The following is a 21,486-nucleotide window of genomic DNA, read 5'->3' as shown; positions in this document are numbered from 1 at the left end:
AAACATTCTTTTTTAACAGGTATCTCATAACTGCTGAAGGTAGTATTCACTTTACTGTGATGATCCAGAGAGCACTATGACCCCTGTCTTTCCATGCTACTGCCTAACACTAGTCTCCTCAAAATCTGTATTCTGCCACCAAATAAAAGAAGCTGGTTTTCAGAGGTAATGAACATATGCAATCTCAAACAAAAAGTTTTGAGAGTTGCAAGCTCTCATCATCTTGAAAGGTAAACCCAATTATTTAGTGGCATCAGTAACGAGTTTGAAGGCTAACGCTAGACACGGCTATTTGAGAATGTTGTGCCAATTTTAAAGATTTTATACAAAAGATCAGTAACTTCCAAGCTTTGACACTTCCTCATGCTGCACCCCAGAAAGGAGAAGAAGACCTCCCCACTCTTACTCATGCTCGCCCATGAAATCCTCCACCGAGTTGAATGTCTCTGGCCAGGACAAACCCCACATGCAGTCCTGTCACACCCTGAGGAGAACCAGTAAGATGCCAAACAAAAACGTTATCTTTCAAGGCTTATTCTGAAAAAAGGACCAAACTCGTATTCCCTTTGTTATGTTCCGACCAGCTTCTTTATGGTACGTGCAGGAACACAAAGATATTGCCAGTCTAGGGGGTTACATTTGTTTGAAATCAAATAACCTAGGTGAGACCCTGCTTCTTTCATTAAGAGCTTCCACCAAGTCCACTCCATGGCCGTACATCCGATTTACTGCGTGTGGAGCGTCCCCCCTGAGGCCGAGAGCCCCACTTCACCCCTTTTTTCTTCATTCCAACCCGGGATCGCCTCTTTATTTATTAACAGCGTTACGCAGAGGTTTCCTGCGCTACTGAGAATTTCCGTCATTGCCTCCTCACGGTGCCATCTTCGCCTTTCTTCCACACGGATTCCCCCGACCCCCCTGTACGTACCCGAGAGCTTCCCCTAGCCCCCCCCGGCCACCGCCCGCTCCCAGGCCCGAGGGGCGGCGCGGCCGGGCTCCGGCGGGGCCAGGCCGGCGGGCGCGGGGGGGGGAGGCCCCCGCACCTCCCCGCCGCGGCGGGGCTGGGACGCGCTGCCGGAGGACACAGATCGCTCCTTCTCATAGCGGAGAGCGGCAAAACCAGCCATGGCGCGGGTGAGGGGCAGCGCCCGGGCCACGCGTCTCTCCCTCCTCAGGAAGGGGGCCGGGGGGCAGCGCGCCGACGCTCCCTGAGGCGGGGGTGGGGGCTCTCGGCACCGGCCGAGCGGTGGGGATGCTGAGGCGCCGCACTGCCCTCCCCGGGCCGGGCGATGGCCCCGCACAGGCCGGCGGGGCGCACCGGCTCCCCTCAGCCCGCCGCTCAAGGGTGGCCGGAGGAGCGGTGCCGCTGTGAGGGGCGCCTCGGACGGGAGCGGCGGCGCCCCCTGGCGGCCGCCCCGCGGCGGGGGTCGCAGCAGGCGGCGGCTGGGCGCGGGGCTCCGCCGCATCCCGTCCCGCCGCGGTGCGGTGCGGTCGGCGGGGGTCCCGTCGCGCTGGCCGGGACGAAGCCGTGCCGGGGCGGGCGGGAGGACCGGTCGGCGGCGGCAGCCGCTGCCGCCCCCACTATCTGACCCGACCTTCCCCCTCTCCTCCTCCTCCTCCTCCGCCCCCCGCCGCTCGGGAGGAACTGAACCATCGCTGCACAGGAAGTAGCGGCTGCGGGGAGCAGCAGCGGCGGCGACAGCTGGGGGCTGCCGCACTCAATGAGCCAGGCTCCCGCAGCCGCCGCCCGCCCCGCTCGCCCCTTCCCCGCCTCCCGAGGGCAGCGGCGCCCAGCCAGCCCCGCCGCCGCCGGGGGGGTACCGCGGACAGCAGCAGGCGGAGGCGGGCACAGGCCGCCCGCCCCGGGGCTGGAGGCTGAGGCGGGCAGAGGCAGCTCCGGCTCTTCCCGAGGAGGAGGCGGCGGCGGCGGCGGCGGGGACTGCAGGTTGGTGCCGCTCCGCCGGCGAGATGCGGGTGCCGGGGGAAGGCGGGCGGCGGGCCCTGCCCGCGCCGTACCGGCCCCTCGGCGGCCGGGGCAGCGCCCTCCGCCTCGCCGCTGATGCTGGTGGTGGCGAGGGCTCGGCCGGGCGCCCCTCTGGGAAGGCCCCAGCGCGCCGCCCCCCTTCTCCCCCCCCCACCCCGCTGCGGCGGCGACAGGAGGAGCCGCGCCGGGGCCCGGCTCGGTCCGGCGGGCGCGGTGACGGTGCCACCGGCGGGCGCAGCCCTTTGTGCGGCGGCGGGCGAGGGGTGGGGGGGGGGGGCGGCATAGCCGGGCCCGGCGGCGGGGGCTGCCCGGGGCGGGGGGATGTGATGGCGGCGGCGCGGGGAAGGGCACAATGGTCCCGCCGGCGCGGCCGGGCCCCGGCTGAAATGCGTCCTCCCCTCCCCGGTGAGATGGACGCCGTCCTGGGGGGCAGTGGAGGAGGCGCAGGCTGGTGGCGGCTCAGTGGCGGGAGGGTGGCAGCTGGGCGCTCCGCCGAGCCTGTGGGGAGGCAGGCAGGGAGGGAGGGAAAGGATGGGCGAAAAAAAAGTGGGAGAGCGGTTTAAAAGAAAACCAACCAAACGAAAATATAAGGAAGGGCCGTTTCCGAAGAGGCAGGCTGCACCTGGGCGCGGGGCTTGCGAGTGCAAGATGGAGAAGAGCAAAAACCCTATTGATCTGAGAGCGGCAACCGAATGGGATGCTGTTGTGCCTGGATTCTGTTCAGATGATGCTGATGGGTTTAATAAGCTGCTAACCTAATGTGTAGGCACCTAAATCAATGAGCATATTGATTATCCCCTTATTGCATTTAATACGCTGCATTCTAAGGGAACTTTTGTGATGAGACTGAGTGCTACCTATTTGATGCCTCATATATTCTTCCCCTCCGATATTTTTTCCTCTTTGAATCTTCATCTTGCCTCCTTGATTTGGCAGAGAGCAGGTGTGGAATCAGAAAGCAAAGTGGCAGAGTTTGCAGTAATCTTGCCGCTCCTACTTGAATAAAAATCTCGTTAGCTCATCATGTTATCAAACTCATTAATTTCAAGTCCAGAATAAACTTCATGGCCTTTCCCGCTCTAAGGGAAATAGGCTAGAGTCCAAGGTCGCATGTTTGCTATCAGTGAATTGCTGATACGTACAAGCATGTTTGGGAGTAAAGTGGTAATCTCTCCACTTGTCTTGGCAGTGTTTCTTTCATGGGGACACTCCTCCCTTGAGGCTCTTTGCTTGAACTACAGGTCGTTTGGGCAAAGTTCAACATAATCACAGATAGGTATGTGTATTTTAATATAATTTTTTTCAAGCTTGATTCTACAAGTAGTAAAAACCCATACAGTTTCCATTTGTTTCCTTTCAAGATTGCAGCTGTATACAAGATGATTTAAACATAAACGTTCTGGTCTTTCCTATAACTTTCACAGGAGCTTTGGCTTTTGCTTCCTCTCTGTGTACTCTAATCTTCTCCCCCTTTATGTCTATTGTTACTGAACCTTCGTGATTAAAATTATGTGCATTACATTCGATACCTTTTTTCAACCTTTTTAAAGGGTAATCTTATGTACTCTAAGAAAGTCTCGTTATCCTGTTCTCTTTTAATTACCACCTTCACCTCTCCACCCCTATACACACACCTAATTGGTGAAAGCAGGATAGAGAACAGTTGGTCTCCAAATATAGCTTGAATTCAACAAGTACAGGAAAAAAACCTGACCAGACTGTCCCTGCTGAGCATGATTAAAATGGCAGGACCACTTATCAAAACTTTGTACTGCAGTTTAACAATACATTACAGATAGCTCAGTGGAGGATGCGTGAGTTGTACCTGACGAGGGCTGAAATCAGAATGGGCTTTGGCTGAAGTGAAGTGGGAGAGAAATAAGGATGCTACTTCCTCTCCCAGTGTGATTTCTTTTATCTCTGAAGAGTTGCATTAACGAACTGGACAAAATTCCACTTAAAATTACAGGGAACTCTGTTAGCACAAAGTGTATGTTCTTTTCCCAGCCAGAGCCAAAGCTTTCTGCCCTGTGTTAATCTTCTTACAAAATGAAACTATTGCATAGTCCTGTGCTGGCTTCATTTTTTTTTTTTCTTTCTGCCTCTGTTTGCAGAATGATGCATTGTTTTCAAATCATAAATGGTGTTTTGTTTACTTACAAAACTATTGTGGAATAATTGGATTTGAGGCTTACGTTTTGTGGGGAACTGGTGTTAATAAAGTATTGCTGTTGACTGTAATCAGTTTACCTATACTAAACTTATGATAACCATGAATCACGGTAGGCTGTTTCTATGCTTTATGCAAATACAAAAAAAACCAAAAACAAACCAAAACAAAAAAACCCCAAACAAACCAAGAAAGGTTGCATTCAGTCTTGTTCCCTTGGTTTATGAGAACATAATTCTTGATAGGAATGGCCAAGATACTGAAAAAGAAAGATAATTATAATTTGTAATGGCTAAAAATGTCCTATTCTTTCAATGATCTTTTTTTTTTTTTAGTGTTAATACTGAATGTTGGTGCATGCTTATTAGTCTGTAGTCAGTTCCTGAACAAAGAACAGGTGACTAGGCTATTGGTACCTTGAGCATTACAAGATAAAGAACAAAAGAAATTATGAAAAAGGAACCCAAATTTCATTGTATCTCAGGCTGTTCCACCACCTTCTGGTGCTGAGCCTCTAGTAATAAGGATTCTTTGTCTATGCTTGCTAATACCAGGGAACTTGTGCTTGTAATTTGCTTACAATTACTTAATAAGCAATTGTCCTGGTTTCAGCTGGGATAGCTAATTTTCTTTCTAGCGGTTGCTGTGTTTCAGATTTGGTATGAAAGGAAGTCAGTAATGCATATTGTTTTAGTTCTTGCTAGGTGATGTTTATACTGTTCAAGGACTTTTTTTCAGCTTCCCATAGAAGCTGAGAAGGGGCATAGACAGAGCAATGTAATGGCCAATGGAATATTCCATACCATAGACGCCATGCTCAGTATATAAACGGAAATGTGAATCCACGATCACTGCTTGGGGCGGGCTGAGAAACCATTTCACCGGGCAGTGAGAGTGACTTGTGTTGTATTACTTTATCTTTTTCTGTTACTGTTCTATTAAACTGCCTTTATCTCAACCCATGAGGTTTTTTTCCTTTCTTTTCCCCTCCTTTTTGCCCTCTTCTCCCTATCCTTCTGGGGTAGGGTGCAAGCGGCTGCGTGGTCCTAGCTGCTGTCTGGGGTTAAACCATGACAGTAATCCATACCATCTTTTTAAGTAAAACTAAAAGGAATGGAATGGAGAGGCACTAGAAGGCATTATCCAAATTTCTTGTTTACCTGGGATATTAACCAACATAAAATGAGTGAAAGAAACACTCATCTAAGGCCTCTGCTGCGTGCTTGATGAAGATGAACACTCTTAAATGTGTTACATGAAAATCAATTTGCCATCTGATGCATGATCATGTCAGGATTCCAGGAATGAGTCAGCACCTAAATTGGGGACTGATTATGTCTAGAACACAGGCACCTATAGGTAAAATCAGGATAATCCTAGGAAGTGTTTAATTTGCTGGTGGACCAAACCAATAATCTCTGTTTCCTGTTTTAGTTTATTATTTGCAGAAGTCCAAATTTCAAATGATTAAAAAGGAAACAAACCCTTGCTTACATATTTTTTTTTTTGAGGCTTCTAAAATCGGTTGATACTTTATGATTTACCTGCAAAATTTCCTTGTGCCTCTGAGTCTGGACACATTTAGGAGTGTGCAAGACATGGGAGTGGTGAGAAGCTGGGCACTTAGAGCTGTTACACACAAGTCATAGCAAAAATGAAAGAAATGCTTGTCTGTTTTGTGAAGACCAATCTAGGAGGGCTACCTTTGGGTCTCGTCCTTCACAACAGCATCTCCTTCTGCTGTGTCTTTATCTGTAGCTGTCTGACCTTGCTTGCGTGGGACAGACAGGATAACTGTGCAGTTTAGTAGACGGGACATTCATTTTGGGAAGCAGGAGGCTTGGGTTCTTGTCCTTGCCCAAATGAGTACTCAGTGTTGCAAAAAGGAACCAAGAGCCACAGGGACTCTTTCTATCCGTAAACCCTTGCAATATCCAAACAGATTCAGGAGGAGACTGTGGTGACTGGCCGTGACAGGGTGCCCTGGTGCATTACTAAGGAAATGCTGGGTGGAGGTTATGATAACTTCCAGGGAAAAGGCAAGGAAAGCTGTATCGAAATGTTGTACAGCTCAGACTATGTGAGGATGCTGCCCATCACACTGATGGGCAAAGGAGCTGATCAGTCACGCTGTTCTGTTTCATGCCTGTGTTATGAGAGGGTCGGTATAGGCTTGGCACCCTGAACTTTCCCCTAAAGTCGTTGATCTCTACCTGACGTAAGCCTGGGGGGGGGAAAGCTGCGATTGATGGTACCTCTCCTCGCTGGGTATTGCTAAATCAGCCCAGCTGCTCGTGGAGTTTCCCCGCCCCTCCTTTGCTGTTCTCGGGTGTGTGGCTTCCTTCATGTATTTTGTAGGGACAGCAGGCGTGTAATTTTGACCTGCCACTTCCCCTGGGACTTGGGGAACTTGGGGCCCTAGGCTCTCTGAGACTTGCTACTGCAGTGCTGCATTTTTTTCTGCACCCGTAGGTGCCAGTTCCTTGGTGGAGAGCTAGGACGAAATAAGAGAAGAAACTTTCTGTCGCATCTTGGATGGGGAATGAAAGCCGATGTACCGACTAGTCCTAATACTGTTGTTTATCTTGCAGTAGTATCAATAATGTGGTGTTTGCTTTCCAAACAAAAGATGTGTTCTGTGTCCCAAAGAGTTTAAAGATCCTTTGAAGCTCTGTGTAGTGGAAACAGTAGTTCTCTCAGCCAGGTTGGTCTTCGCCCCAGGTACAGCCTTGTTGCCTAATTGTGATTACTGCTGTAGTTTGAGATTGCTCAGGAAAAAAAAAAAAAAAAAAAGCTTATCCTTGAAGTAGGTGTTGAGCTCCCTATGTTTTATGAGAATTAAAGGGCATATAGATTCCTTATACATTTGGAGTGAAATGGTAAGAAATTTTCCTTACAGAAGAGGTGGATCCGAGTATATGGTAGAACATTTAGAATGCAGCATCTCCTGGGTATTTACATATTCATGGCAAAAACCTATTTAAAACCTTTCCAGTGTTTCTGCATCAGAGTTGAGCTCTTTAATGGTCAGGCATAAGTGGTATGACATTGGCCTCTTCCTGTGTGTAGCACCTCTTCTCCATGCAGACATTCTCATTTGTTGGAAATGGGATTTCAGGGAAATTTTTAGCTGCCTTTTTTTTTTTTCCTGTTGTTGTTCTTGTGCGTTAGCATTACTTAGGTAATTATAGTGTATTTGTTAGGAGCCCTGACAGCCTAAACTGAGTTCTTTGTCAAAAATGCGATGTTTCCCTTAATTAAGCAAGACTAGAAACAGCACCTGAATCTATTAATTAAATAGTCAAAGTTGATATCTATTTAGGATATATTAACAAGCAAACCAAAATACATTTCTGACTAAAGTGTTGCCCAGAATAAATGAGCTTCTGAGAGGCTTTTTTTTTTTGTAGAGAAAAATAATATATTAGTGCTGCAACTGTCACACATGCACGGTCGTGCAAAATTCATGTGAGATTTTTCCAAATTCTATGGTACCCAGAACAATAGTCACTATTTCTTCTTCAAAGCTCTTCAGAGATGTTAAATAATCCTTGTGACAACCCTGTGAAGTGAGTATTGTAGTGATTTTTTATGGATGGCAAAACAATTAATCGGCATTGTCTCCAGCTGTACTGCGAAAAGTGGGATTTTTCAAAGCGCTCGCGGCTTGGCCTGCTGCTAAAAATTGTCATTGTATGAACACGGGGTGGGTGAGCTCGTCTTTCTGCCTCTTCTTCTAGCTGTGCCTGTGCTGATGAAAACGCTTTTGCAGATGCAGTGGTCATCAGCATGCAGGTGCGTACATCAGGCTGGACCCTACGCGTCCTCATAAAGGATGAATGTAGCTTGTTTTAAATTATTCTGCCCCATGTTACTGGCATCAGTTCTTGGAAGAGAGATGTGCAGAGCTGTTGGCTGTGCTGGTGTCTGTAAAGTTTGTCCGTGTGGGAAAGCTATGTTGCTCAGACTGGCTTCAGAGCACAAGTTTGCTTATTTGTGGGATGAGGTCCTGGTGGGACTCTTTCCACTGGCCTCTTGCCAGGCTGGGCTTGCTGAGAGTTACAAGTTGCCTTGAGGCTGGTCGTCTAACTCACTTTGATCCAAAAAGGCTGCAGATCCAGCGGTTTCCTCCACTACGTGAACACTGGCGGTATCTGCAAGCTGAAGGAGGTCTGGCTAACCAGGACATATGTTCCCATTCGGGTCAGACCAGCGTCACAGCTTTTCTGCACAGCCTGGCTTTGGTTGCTGAGGTATGTGTGTCTCCTTTCCTCTTCCACCAGCTCTGCCTGCTGCCCTTCCAGGAGTTATAAATGCCACAGCAGATGGCTTGGGGAGGCAGTGTCTGTAATTACTGTTGCAAGATTTGCCTAAGCTTGACTCTGTACAAAGAATGCTTTTTTCCTTGGAGATTCGAAGTTGTCGGTACTTCACATGCAGATTCAGTCTTTTCAGGGGAACGCAATAGTGGAAACGTGTGCATTATGTGCTGGTTCAAAACCAGCCTGTCTTTCCTCTTAACATAATTCATATGGTGGTTTAGTGTTACCAGTTTTCACTCTTCTCCGGCTGGGTCAGCTTTCAGGTTCCTGGTAGTGATACAGGCTAGACTGCTTATGGACCCAGATTTTCATAATGGCTCACACACGGGTAAATAACACAGCTATAATCAGTTTAATTGATAAAGGTAGATTTTTAAACCCATTAGCCTGACTGGTAGCATTCAGTCAGGTTTCTGTGAGAAACACTGTTCTTCCTCTCAGCTGAGCAGAGATGCGCGGCTATACAGTTGATGTATGCATCTTTAATGTCTAATGCAAGCGTTGGTCTCCTAGTTGCAGTGGTGATTGATTGATTGATCCAACGTTATGATGCACAGTGTGTACTCTTTCCATGGGCCCCCTCCCTCCAAATATCTTCCTGCAGTCTTGGACTCCCTACCAGCGTGTCTGAGCTGAACTGCTCTTCTCACATCCGTCTGGTGCCTCTAGCCCTTGGGTTATTAGCCATATAGCCAGCCTCCACTTTGAGTTGCGAGAGGGCTAAAACCAAAGGGAAAGAAAGGTTTTCATTTCTAGAAGCCAGTGAAGATGCTGTGACCCAAACTGCCCAGGCCTGCTGATCAGTGTTGGTTTTCCTTCTGGTGGTCACGGCAGAGGGTGATGCCTCTGGTTCCTCAGACAGCTTCTTGGGGTTGCTCACAGTATAGAGGGTTGGAGCCCTATCTTCCTCAGGAGCATGAGGCTCTCGCCTCTATTTTAAGGATATTTTTTTAATAAATTCACTTTCACCTGTAAAGTGCTTTCAGATAAAATCATAAGTAGCAGTGTGAATTTGGGCCAGATTCCAGATCCTTACTGATTTACCTCCCTGTTTCCAATGAAATACCCTTATCGCTGGGATCATGGGATCAAGGTGGTTCTTCATATTTTGTGTTTTGAGGTTTTGATCTTGTCTTTGTTTTCTTGGCCAAAGAAATCTTGCTTTCCTGCCCACCCCACAGCCAGCTTTCCTTCAAGGGTCAGAGCGCCATGCCTTTTAGCAGTCTGCATTCACTCTGGTTTGTCCTCTAGAGCTGAATTGTTTTTGATGGTGGAAACTTAACTGGCTGGCTTAACTCTCCAGTTGCGTTTTTCCCCAACGTCTTTCTGTGATGGCAGGAGAGCTATCACTGCCAAACGCTGCTGGATTCCTTTCAGGCTTTTCCTGCCCAAATTCATCAGAGAACACTCAACAAGCCCCTTCCCTCTGCCTGCTCTGAAAGGACTGAGTTTGCATTCATTTTCTCACAACTGTACAGCAGTGTGTCTTAAGCTGAGCTCCGAAGGCAGCGGCACTACTTCTTCCTTGAGAAGTGCCTTGGCTGCACATCGCTAGACGCTGGGAAGTTGGGCAGCAGCAGGGTGTCAGTATGCTTGCCCTGGTCCTCTGCTTTTCCCTGGCCATTGTTGGCTGGCCGCTGCCGGGGATGTCTCATGAGACTGGGTGGACCTTGGCTCTGGCCTGGTACAGACATGCTTGTTTGCTGCCTGGGTCCTGCTCAGCCCTGGGAAAGGCACTCAGCCTTGCATTTGACATTAAAACTTTGGTTAAAAACGGCATTGCTTTAGCTTGCTTGCTGCAGCTGTACCCATGGCTGTGGACTGGGGACCGTAACTTTATTCATGGGAAAGGTTTGGACCATAGTCTTAGAATGAAGACGTGTCCGTTAAACATGTGCGTATGCGTATGCTATTAGATGTGCACTGCTCGCAAGCTCTCCTGGATGCAGCTGTACAGCCTGTACAGAAGCTGTCTTCATGGTACTTTTCTCTTTTTAATTTATAAGTTGCTAGCAAAAGCTTATTGATAAGGAAGGAAGCTCTACTGTCTGAAAAGCTTCATTTTAGTCTAATTGTGTGCTATAGGATTTTTACAGTATATTCCAGTATACTGCTGGAGTAGTATATTGGCTTTTCAGTAGCAATATTATGCTGGAGAAAGGAAGCTGACTGAAGGGGTGGTGATAGTAAAGGGAATTTTATATAGTAGCTTGGAAATAGCATTTGTAGCTTTTCAGGATCCAAACGTATCATTAGCTTTACTGGAAAAAACAAAGTTTCCTTGTTTAGTTGTTTACCTGGTGAACTGGTGTTCACAGCATCATCTTGGTTATATTTCATAGTAAAAGCCAGATAGACGGTGTTCATCATCACTTAAATAACAGGACCTCACGTATGCAACCCACTATGAGCCTTACCTCTTTCAGGTAATGTGCCAGTACCTTTCTCTACAGCAAAAGAAAGTGATATAATCCTTTTCTTTCTTTTTCTCTTGCATTGTGTTTTTGTTTAGTTTTGTTTTTTCCCTGTCATTTTTTTAATGTCCTAAACCTTAGACATTTTCTACAAATGCAGTGATCTCAGCATTTGTCAATGGGTCTGATTTGAAGGTTGAACCTTTGGTTTTCTTTCAAGGCATTTCAGGTGGAAAGGCAGTACTTCACACCCATCTGCACTAATTCTTCCAACACCAATTCAAAAGCTGTCTTGATGGATCCCAATGGAAGCTATGAACTACCAGGAAGGATCATCTATGGAGAACTTGGCTTGCTGGGCCTGAGAAAGGCAGAGGATGTGTTTTTGTATGAGGGAAACAGGCAGAAGCTTTCCTGCACTTGGTCTTGCATTTGAAATTAGCACTGGTGCTCCTCTTCACACCTGTTGCTGCTGTGAAGAAAGGTACATCCATTGAGGACATGATTGGGTTTATAATGGCAGAGTGAAGACTTATTTTTCAGGGAAGGAATATCCAAAAAGAATGTGGGTTTCGGATTGGTTTAACGAGCATTTCCTTAGTTGATTTATTTTAATAAAACTTTGCCTAGATGGCTTTTTTAATTGAATATTTAAGCGAGTTGAAAGCAGGCATTTTACTGTCTCTCTTTAATTTGTACTGATAAATGGTTTAGCATAATTATTTTTTAATGTCCTTTTTAAAAGTATGATGCCCTCATCCTCCTGACCTTCCTCCTTCAAGAAAAAGTGGATTTAATTTGTTTGGAGAGAAACGTCTGCCGTATTGCTGCTCTGTGACAAGGACGTGTGTGGGAGGGGTGGGCTTGGTGAAAAAAATTGCTGGCTTTTAAAGAGATGGGATCAGGAAAAAAGCTTTAAGAATGGTCTGAAGTGTACTGTGACGTTTGTAAGCTCCCTTTCTGAACCTCATGAATCCAGTTCTGAATACAAACCTTGCAGCATTATGCAGATGCCTTGGTTTTACTGGGTGACCTAAAATAACACTAAAATACAGCTTGGGGGTTTTTTTTTGGGTGGGTTTTTTTTTTTTTTTTTCTTTTTCCTCTCCTCTGGCAGGCCTGTCCTTTTCTTGTTGATCGGCTTTAACTTTCCTGAGATTCTGGGTCCCTGAAGAGGGAACTGAGCCATATTGTTGTGTGTTCAGGTTCCTGTCTGATCCAGCGTGGGGAGTAGTGGAATAGCAGAGTACTCCTGGGTGGGAGCGTTTCGTCACAGGGCAGATAAAATTGGCTGCTTACCTCCTATCTAGCTGGCTTTTTGCTCTTCCACAGTGCAGTAGGAATATCAACTCTGAAAAAAAGGTTGGCAGCGTCTTTTCTAGTGGGATTGCAATTTAGTCTGGAAGGGAGGAGTCTGCTGGTGCTCTTAATCCCTCTCCTTGGAAAAGATCAACCACAACAGCCTCAGTTTTGGTGATATCATTCATTTGTGCCTCTGTACTTACGCTGGAGTCTCTTCTTTAATACTATTCATTAACACAGCTAGGTTGGCAAAACATCTAAGGGAAAAGAAAGCCCCAGGCTTGCCTGTGTTCCTACCGAATACCTGGTTTGATATTAACCAAAAATGTAGTGCTTCCACTTAGCAGTTTGCAAACTCGAATGTGAGTCAGTCTTATGTGGTTGCAAAAAAACCCCAAACCCTCCTCCTCTCTCTGACCCCAAAAGAAAAAAGCAAGCACGCTAGATGGGGATGCATACTTGCTTCGTGAAATGATTCTTCTCAGCATGAGCTGGACTACGGTATGCAAATCAAGGCATCGCCTTTTAAGAAACACCTTTTCCCGTGGACAAAATTGAGTGAAAAAAATCACAGTGAGGTCTAGAAAACATTACCAAAAGGAAAGTTTACAGAATGAAGGTTGTTCTACACAGAGAGCACCTGAAAGCCTCCTGCAGAGAAGGGAGTGAACTGCTCTCTGTGCCTGCTGTAGAGAGGACAAGAAGTTGTGGATTTAAGATGCAGAAGGGAGAGCTGGAAAGCTTTGGAAAAAGCTTTACGTTTCCAAACGGGAGTTGTGAAATCTCTGATGCTGGAAAGAACTTGCAAAGAAAAGATGCTGGCAGATGCCTGTGGGAAGGGTTCGGGTTTGGTGCTCCTGCACTGGGGACTGGAGTGCTGGGTCCCTTGTGGGAAATGCACCCTTATGAAATGTGGGCAAGGGGCAGGGAGGAGCCAAAGAATGTAAGTTCTGGCCGTTCCTGCACATCCCTTATGATGCTGTGCAAAAAAAAAAAAAAAAAGGCGGGAAGGGGATGAGGGGTAAGAAATTAGTGTTTGTGATGAAGAAGTTAAAGGTGACAGAAAAGCTTAGCTGTCAAAGGTTGGGGACAGCTGGGTTAGGTGAGCTCTTGAAATCCCCTTTGGCTGCGCACACAATGATTTTATTTTGGTAGAGACTCATGCTGCAAGCTTGCTCTGCTCCTAGAGCCTCATGTGCTGCAAATTCCAGCACAGGGCAATATACTGATCAATCTGTGCGTCAGACTGAATGACCCTGGGAAGGGTATATTGGTATTTTAGCTTTTCTAACAAGGGGTTCTTTTAATTAGTGGCTGCTTCATATCTTCCATTTTAAGTATGTGAAAACAATTCAGTTGCAGTCCACGTTTGTTCCCTGCAGAAGGTGGAGCAAAGCCTTGAGGATGTTGACCTCACCGGTCAGCCTGAAAACTGGAGCTTGAACCAACAAAGACCGTGGTGCTCGTTTCCTTTGGTTTTCTATTTTTCAGCCATTCGTCTCTCGGTGAGTTTCTGTGGCACAGATTTAATTCCCGACGACCAGCCAAAGTACCTTAGAGTCGCTCGGGCCAGAAGCAGTAACTACCAGCAATGCGTGGAGGGCACTAAACAAAAGCTGAAAGGCTGGGTAAAGCTCATTCAGAAGCTAGCTGGTATGTGCCCGCAGAATTTCAATGCAAGTGCGGGTTCTCTCTACAACAGAGTACTGCTTGCCTTTTTGGTATTACAGCCATTGCACGAAGCTGGTGGGTGCTGAAGTAGTTTTGCAGAATGATAAGCAGTGAATTAAAATCTGAGTCAAATTCCTGGCTCCTTGTGCTGGCGAAGGCTTCACTTAGCAAGCATTAGAGACGAAGTACCAGAAAATTTATGGACTGTGATGGTCTGTCACTCTTTATGAACAGAAAAGAAATACCATGCAGCTTCCTGAAATGCTTTCTTTTGTACATGGTATGCCTAAAATTGTTTGGCAGGGCGTATGGTCTTTGTGTGTTGGTAAAACACAGGCGATCTGGGATGCTCCACACAAGGAACTTCTTGTTCTTCCAGTTCTTTCCCCAGCAATGGCCAGTGTGTAACCTCGGCAGTGCTGGGCTGTCATTGACTGTCTGAAAAACTCGTCAAAAGTGTGTATATCTTTAACATAAATGAGACACAGTTTGTCTCCTTATGACCACGAGAAACCTCAATCTTCCTGTCGCTGACAGTGGAGCTTGTGCCTATGTGGGAGAGACAGAACTAAGATAAATCAAGCCCCTATTGAATGATTCAATGGCTGTTGGGGGAATTTGTAACGTGCTGCTTTTTAAAATGCCATATGCTCTTATGAGAGGAGAGCCCTGCTGTATTTCTGCCTTAATTCCAGAACAATGTTAAAATGGGATTCTGTACGTTGGAAGCATTTTGGATGTTACTGTTTGATAAATGGGCCCCGTATCTTGGAAGACTCTGTCTTTTGAAGATATTGTAATATTTGGAGTTTACAAATCTGGCGTAATCTGGTAGAATTACAACTATGAGAGAGGGTATAAACCGCAGAAAGCCAGTACCTGCACTTTGCAATATGTGTTTGCTGTGGCTAGCCAGGGAGATGTCATTAGCCATGTGCTTCTAAACCTGAGAATAATTGTTAGACAAATTAAAACCCCACTGCACTGATACAGGCCCTCTCTGCAAGGTTGTCTGTCTGATGGCAGCTGTGTTCTACAGGTTCTAGCGGTGCTAAACACATACAACTTGGTTACAAAGTGGGGATTTTTCTCCCCACTGAGTTTTTTGCTTGAAACTTTAGCTTGCAGATCTTCGCTAGAAGAGGGTGGATCTTCTCAAACAGGTGAATTTGTGCATCTCCAACTTACCTTGGTCTCTTGGTGTAATTTCCTCTTGTTCATCTCCCCCTCCTTTTCCTTGTTTCATCCCACTTACTGTGGGTTTTGTCAGGCCGTTTTTTAAGCATTTGATTCAGTTGTCCAATTACAGTAACGAGTAGGTAAGTTTAATGCTGTGTTGCATGATAGATGAAGTAATAGTACTAGCAATGCTTAATCTTTGCTTATTTCATTTTTTTGTACTTCCAGTGTAATCACATCAGGTTTTCTTTATTGTACCTCTAAGCCTTTTTCTTCTATACTAGAAGTACGTGGGAGAGGGAGGGAAAGGAGCATGAAGGGAGTGAAAAGGGCCTTTAACTGTTCCTGGATTTTCATGGACTTACATTTATGTGAGTGTGTCTGCCTCGGTGAGGGCTGTAGTTCTTCTCTCTCGAGTCCATCATGTACATAGCCAGCAGACCTGAATGTAAGAGTAACCTGAAATCCATGTTTGGTTAGATGCCGCCGTTATTTCAGCTATGAATTAAGCCAGCAGGTTTTTGGAAAGGGTCTTGGCTGAAATAGAGGAGGGTGTGTGGGGAGATGCTGGTGGGGCTGTGCAGGTTCATCAGTTCAACCCATCGCTTTCTGGGACCCCCCTGTTGCCTGCCTTGCTCCAAATTCCTACAGCGTATCTCTCCTGGCCTCACTTACTGTTTCCCAGGATCTGTCTTGAATTTGCTGTTTGTCAAATTTCTTTATTGCCTCCACCATGAACCCGTTGGGTTGTTTCTGCTTCTTCCTCCCTCCTGTACCCAGCCAAGGCACTTTCCGCTGCTTTGTCAGAGGATGAGGAGCCAGGGCGGCTCTCTGGAGGTCTCACACGGGTGTTTAAGAGCTGCTGTCCGTTTTTTAGGATGGCAGTATCTCTTCTTTTTTTTCGGGAGTCCTAGTTTCCTGCTTCAGGTCTGGATGCAATCCTAATTTATGTACAGATCCTATCTTAAGGCTTGTTCAGATGTTAACTTAGCAGAGACAGCTTTGCAGTTCCTGTGATGGAAGTGATAGTTTCTGCGTGTGGATGGAGCTGCATAAGCTTGCTAAAGACCCTGGATATATTGGACAGTTTTCGACTGCAGCCTTTTTAGTTGTTTGATGAGAGGTTATTTTGGGAAGAAGAATGTAATCGCGTCAAAAATCAAACGTCAGCCAAGGCTGATTTATTTTGTATGGGTATGTTTTGGTTGCTGGGCATTGCTCACAATAGAAGTTGGAAGAATTGAAGTGTTCAAACTAATTTTTACTCGTGGTCTTTCCTGTTGGCGCTGACTGGCTTTCCTGACATGGTTTCATTGCAGATTCCTGAACACTAATTTCTGTTTTGTATTAAATGTACTTTTGACTGTCGAACAGAATACTTTGGTGAAAGTAATAAAGCCCAAAGGGGAACAAAACCATTTTCTTTTTGTTCAGTGTTTTTTCTACAGATCAGCTGTGGCTATGTTTTTGTTTGACCTATTTCATTCCTGGTATGAATTTGAAATTTAAAGCCCTGCCAGTGAGCAGAGTAAACTTAATAAAACATTTGGGTAAGATAAGGCAGAGTACTTGGAGTCTTAAGCCATGCTAGTGTCACCTTTGTTCATGGTGTCATGATGGTTCCAATTGCAGTGGTCTTGGAGAACAGGAGCAGCTCTGTGCCGGTAGAAAATGTTTTCCAAAAGTGTGCGTATCAGATAGTTAATGTTTATAGTTAATGTCTTTGATAGCTAAAAACTGTGTTTTTTGAGTTTATAGTGTATGCTCTTCCATATTGGAGCCTGATTTTGTTGTGGGTTTTTTTCTTTTAATAAAAAGAGAAACTGCCATGATGTCTCACAAAGCGATAGTGGGAAACAGTGTTGTAAATCCCTTGATGTGTTGTGAAAGCCTAGTCCTTTCATGCTGCTATCTTCTATTTGCCTTCTGTGCAGCTAAGTTTTTAGTATGTGCCCTTCCTTTTGTGGTGACTATTCCTAAAAGTTTCTTCAGTTATTTGTTGAACTGATACCATGCAAAGTATTCCAAATATTTACTCCGAGAAAGCAGCCTTCTTTTCTGCACACTGAAATCATGTAGCCATCCACCAAATGAACTGTCTGGAAGGGGACTGGATGGAGGGACCAGGATGGTTCTAAACCCAGTTGTAATCTTCTCTGCTTTAATTAAATGCTGTAGAGTCTAGTGGGACGACTCAGGTCTCTGAACATCTAATGTCTCTGTAGGCACTCTAGGGTATTTCTCCTGGCCTGGAGCCTCCCTTCTGAAAGGATATGGGTTTCCCAACGGTCTAGTGTTGCATCTGCCAGTCCCATGTGGATGTTGCAAATGCGTCTTGGAAACGTCTAAAAATGATTCATGGTGCATGTGTTTAGAAACCTAGATCTCTTCCGTAAGTGTTTGTAAGGATTTCAAGGAACAACTGTTCTCTGCCTGTTAACCTTAGAAGCCTTCATAATGGATAGACTTTTCCTCAAACTTCAGTTGTCTTTTCACCTCCCTGCCTCAGTGTTTAAATGCCAATATGCAAAATACACCCATAGGTTACACTTAAAGGTTAAAACCTTTAAGTACCAATACGCAAATACACCCGTAGGTCAGTGTATGAATTCTGTTTGAGGTTATTTGACTCTCGTGAAGGTGTAATTTCATTGCTATAAGAGTCTTTAAAACTGCTCCGAAATGAAGATTTTGGAGTAATCCATAATAAAGGAATGTTCCATGGATTCAAGACTGCAAAACTGCAGGTGTGTAAGTGTATGTCTCCAAAGATAGATACTATAGGACTGCAAGTGCTGTAAACCTTAATATTTTCATTGTTGGCAGGATCAAGATTTTTATTATGCATTAAATAGTTTCTAGGCAGCTGAGCAAAGTAGCATCTGATTGTTTGCTTTCTTCCCTATTCCTGGCCCACAGTGCCATACCCATTTTAATGAAATAGCATGCCTCTGCTATGATGAAGGTGAATGAGTAAGGTAGTGAATGGTATGGTGAGATTTCCACCACGCCACCCCTAGTTTCCCACTGTCCTTTAGCATAGTACTTCCAAACTAATAAATACATTGGAACACTATGTGATAGATTTGTAATAAATCTGGTGTTCTAAAGAAATGAAAGAAAAAATCTCCAGAGGCTTCCAGCTTTGGAAAAATATTTGTCATGTGAAGAGCAAAGTCATTCCCTCACAAAAATGACTTGCATCTCTATGCTTTCCAGTCCTCTGTTATTCACTAAAACACTCGGGTATATGTTTAAGTCCCCTTGATTTCAAGATTCCCATGTGTCCTGAATTAAGCTGCTTTATTACTGTTATTATCATCATTCATAAAGAGTATTTTGGACTTTGATAAATGGGCCATAGTAGCAAAACCACCTTTGAGTAAGAAAATAGGACAGCCATCTTGACCTATGGAAAGAATGATTAGTGTGCATATTAAGAGAAAGTCCAGCCTCTGAAAGGCAGTCACGCTGATGGTGCAAATTTGGGAAAGATTCGGGAGTCCCTGAATGTTGTTGTTCTTGGTGTCTGAATGCTTATCAGAAATTAAGGTGATGCAAGTTACTTGGTCACTGAACATTCAGTTTTTATTAAGACTTCTTGTATGTAGAACCATATAAAAGGTATATATAGATCAGTTGTTTAGTATTTTGAGTAAGCATTTATTGTTTTAAATACCCTTCCAGGAGGGAAGGCATACAGTGGAAGGAGAGAAAGTTTTTTTTTAAGTATATATTTCTTTTCTCTTAATTTTTTTCCTAGCCCAAGAGAAAGACAGGAACATAGTTGGCTGTTTTTAAGAATCAAGCAATAGTCAGAGCTTTAAGCCTAGAAATAAATAATTAGAAACCTTCCCTCCAGCTTGGTAACTCATGTCCATCTCTGTAGTAACCAGCACGTCAAATGATTTTTAATCCGGGTTATTGCACTGCTGAAAAGCAAACCTCCTTTCCTTTGGAGTGCATAAAATGCTTGTTGTAGTTAATGTTTCTGATTTCAGAAGATGATAACTCTGTGCTTATTTCTCCCTATTTGTCTAAAAAAACAGCCAGTACTTTGTATATGAGTCAAAATATATTCTGTTCACCAGTACGTATGTTGAAAAGCAAAAAGTCTTACTTATGACAGCATGTTATAACATTATAATGAAATGGGTAACTATACTATAATTTGTGCTTTCTAAATAGTTCAAGTTGTGTTTGAGGATTGTAATCAAATGCTGCTTTGTAGTGTCACAAACCCCTGGCCATGGGACTGGGTATGTTTCCAGGGGGTGGATGTAGGTTGGGTAGGAGGGGGCAGCAGAGTCTGCAGTGCTGTGGTCGAGGCTGGGCAGTGGGGCAGGACACCAGATTGAAAAGCCAAGTCTGGCACCTGGCGAAATGCACTCGTGAGAAATCCATAACCCTCCCTGTGACCTCAAAAAGAGAAGTCTGCTCATACAGACTTGGGCTGCTCAGTAAAACTTGTTGAAGTCTATGACAGTATTTCTCAAATTCACCTGCTTGCATATGAACAGCCCTAGGGTTGGCCTCAGAGACCTGGGGGGCCCTTGTATGTTTGCTTTACCTGTGCGCTTTACCCTGAATATGTGACTTTTCCAAACGGTATTTATATTTTAAGCAACATGAGATGGCGGCTGGATCTCTGAAGGATGTGAGTGGTGGTGTGCATACTTGTGTTCCTCTCTGGATGTGCTCCGCACCAGCATGGCCTGGCGCCCGCCGTTTTAGCAATGCCTTCCTAATCTTTTGATATACTAGTGGCGCCTGCAGCTGGACACATGTGGCGGTAGCAGGGTGTGCAAATGCACAAGCATCTGGCCAGCTGTCTCTTCTGCTGGTGATACCGTGGGGTGCTTCATCTGCAAAAGAGCCCTGGATTAAGGAGAATGTGTGAAGATAGAATAGGCCATCCCCCGTGAGATGAAGCCTGGTGAGCCGTGTGAGGTGCGGGCGTAGGTGAAGTCAGGGAGGACGCTCCTCAGGCTGTGCCTGGAGGCCCTGGCTCTGCTGGGGTGGCGTGTGGTTCTTCTGCTCCTGGAGCAGCAGTCCTCACAGTGGGTCAGCCACCAGCGCTTCTCAAGGACCTCTCTGCAGGACCAAGCCCGCCTGCTTAGCAGCTGCAGGTCTTCGGTGCTGCGGGATTACCTGTTACCTCTCAAGAGTGGTGCAGCCTTATTTCTCAGTTTGCTACAAGTGGATTATGACTTGATATTTTAAGGTGATGATTGGGCTGTGGGACCAAGGTGAAGCTGGGAGCTCGTAAAAGAAAAGCTGTAACGCCCCTAGGTGTCTCCTCTGAAGTGTGTATGAGGTCTTAATCCATTTACCGCTGAACACACTATACTTGGGATGCTATCAACATAGATTTTTTTTTTTCCATGTGCCAGTAAATATTTTAACCTTTAATTATTCATCTTGTTTTATTGTTTTATAGGTTCCATATTCCTGAAACAGCAATTGTTTTTTAAATCTCTCATCCACTTAGGAAAAGTTGTCTTTATGTATGAATTTCTGTTTCCCATGATGATAGCAAGGAGACAGCTTTTGCCTCCCATGATATATGGAAATAAATGAACGTTATGGACGTAGAGAGGCATCTCACTTTTTGTTTTTAATTTATTAATCTTTTAGCTTCTTAGTAGGGTAGGACACGGCTCTACTGTTCCATTTTAGCCTCCTGTGGCATCTGGGAAATGAGAATGAGAGGAAACCTAACCCTATGCTTAGGCTGAAAACGAGTTGTGAAAACAGGCTTCTGACATGTAGATGCCATTGACTCTCTTTCATGGAGCTTGAAGGCAGACAGTCTTACTGCAGGACCCAGATCTGTCAAATTGAAATAAAAAGAAAATAAAAGTCTGATTTCTTAGCATTTGACTGTTCATTTCGCTCTTTTTCCTTTGCCCTTCTTTGTGTTTAGAAATTTTATGCAGAGAAAGAAAAGAAATGAAAATTAAAAACTGGCTTATTTGGAAAATGTTAGTTTCTTACGGGCAAATGTCGTGTTTGTTTGTTTTTGTTTTTTTTTCTTTGATTTTAAAATTATAAAAATCACGCTGTGAAATTAATCTGGAAAAGCAGTAGGTAGATTAAAAAGGACTCTCTTAAACACAAGTAATGGAGCTCCCAGGAGCAGAGTGACTGGAAGCAGGGGGAAGCACGCACAGGAGAAGGAACAGATCTCTCTATGACTATGCTGTTTAACACTTAAAAGCCTTTCTGCATGGGGCATGAGTAAGCTGCCAGCTGTCTTTAGTGTTCAGGAGGAGTTACTCCCCTTTCCTCGAGTCATTCTGGAGTAATTTGAATATATCTGTACATTGGCAAAGTTTTTTCTGTCTCTCCTCCTGATACCTCCAGAGTGAACGCTGCTTGGGACCACTTCATGCAACATGGGGATTGCTGAGCTGATCCAGAGTAGTATTACACAAGTTGTAA

The 21,486-nt window shown here is 45.3% G+C and overlaps 1 protein-coding gene across 4 annotated transcripts in view; it reads left to right on the top strand.

Moving 5' to 3' along the window:
• Positions 1-1,054: 1,054 nt before the first annotated feature.
• Positions 1,055-21,486, top strand: part of AGPAT3 (1-acylglycerol-3-phosphate O-acyltransferase 3) — a 100,827-nt gene continuing 80,395 nt past the window's right edge. For 3 of the 4 annotated variants that reach the window (XM_054181885.1, XM_054181716.1, XM_054181627.1), the window contains exon 1: positions 1,515-1,945. The gene's annotated coding sequence lies outside the window, so the exon portion shown is untranslated. Of the gene's footprint in view, positions 1,135-1,514; positions 1,946-21,486 lie in introns of those variants that run through there. The other variant, XM_054182143.1, reaches the window with a different exon arrangement.

This window comes from Rissa tridactyla, chromosome 1 (genome assembly GCF_028500815.1).
Source record: "Rissa tridactyla isolate bRisTri1 chromosome 1, bRisTri1.patW.cur.20221130, whole genome shotgun sequence".
In the NCBI taxonomy this organism is placed as follows: Eukaryota; Metazoa; Chordata; class Aves; order Charadriiformes; family Laridae; genus Rissa; species Rissa tridactyla.
The sequence above is the reverse complement of the archived record's forward strand: the minus strand, read 5'-3'. Positions and strand labels throughout refer to the sequence as shown.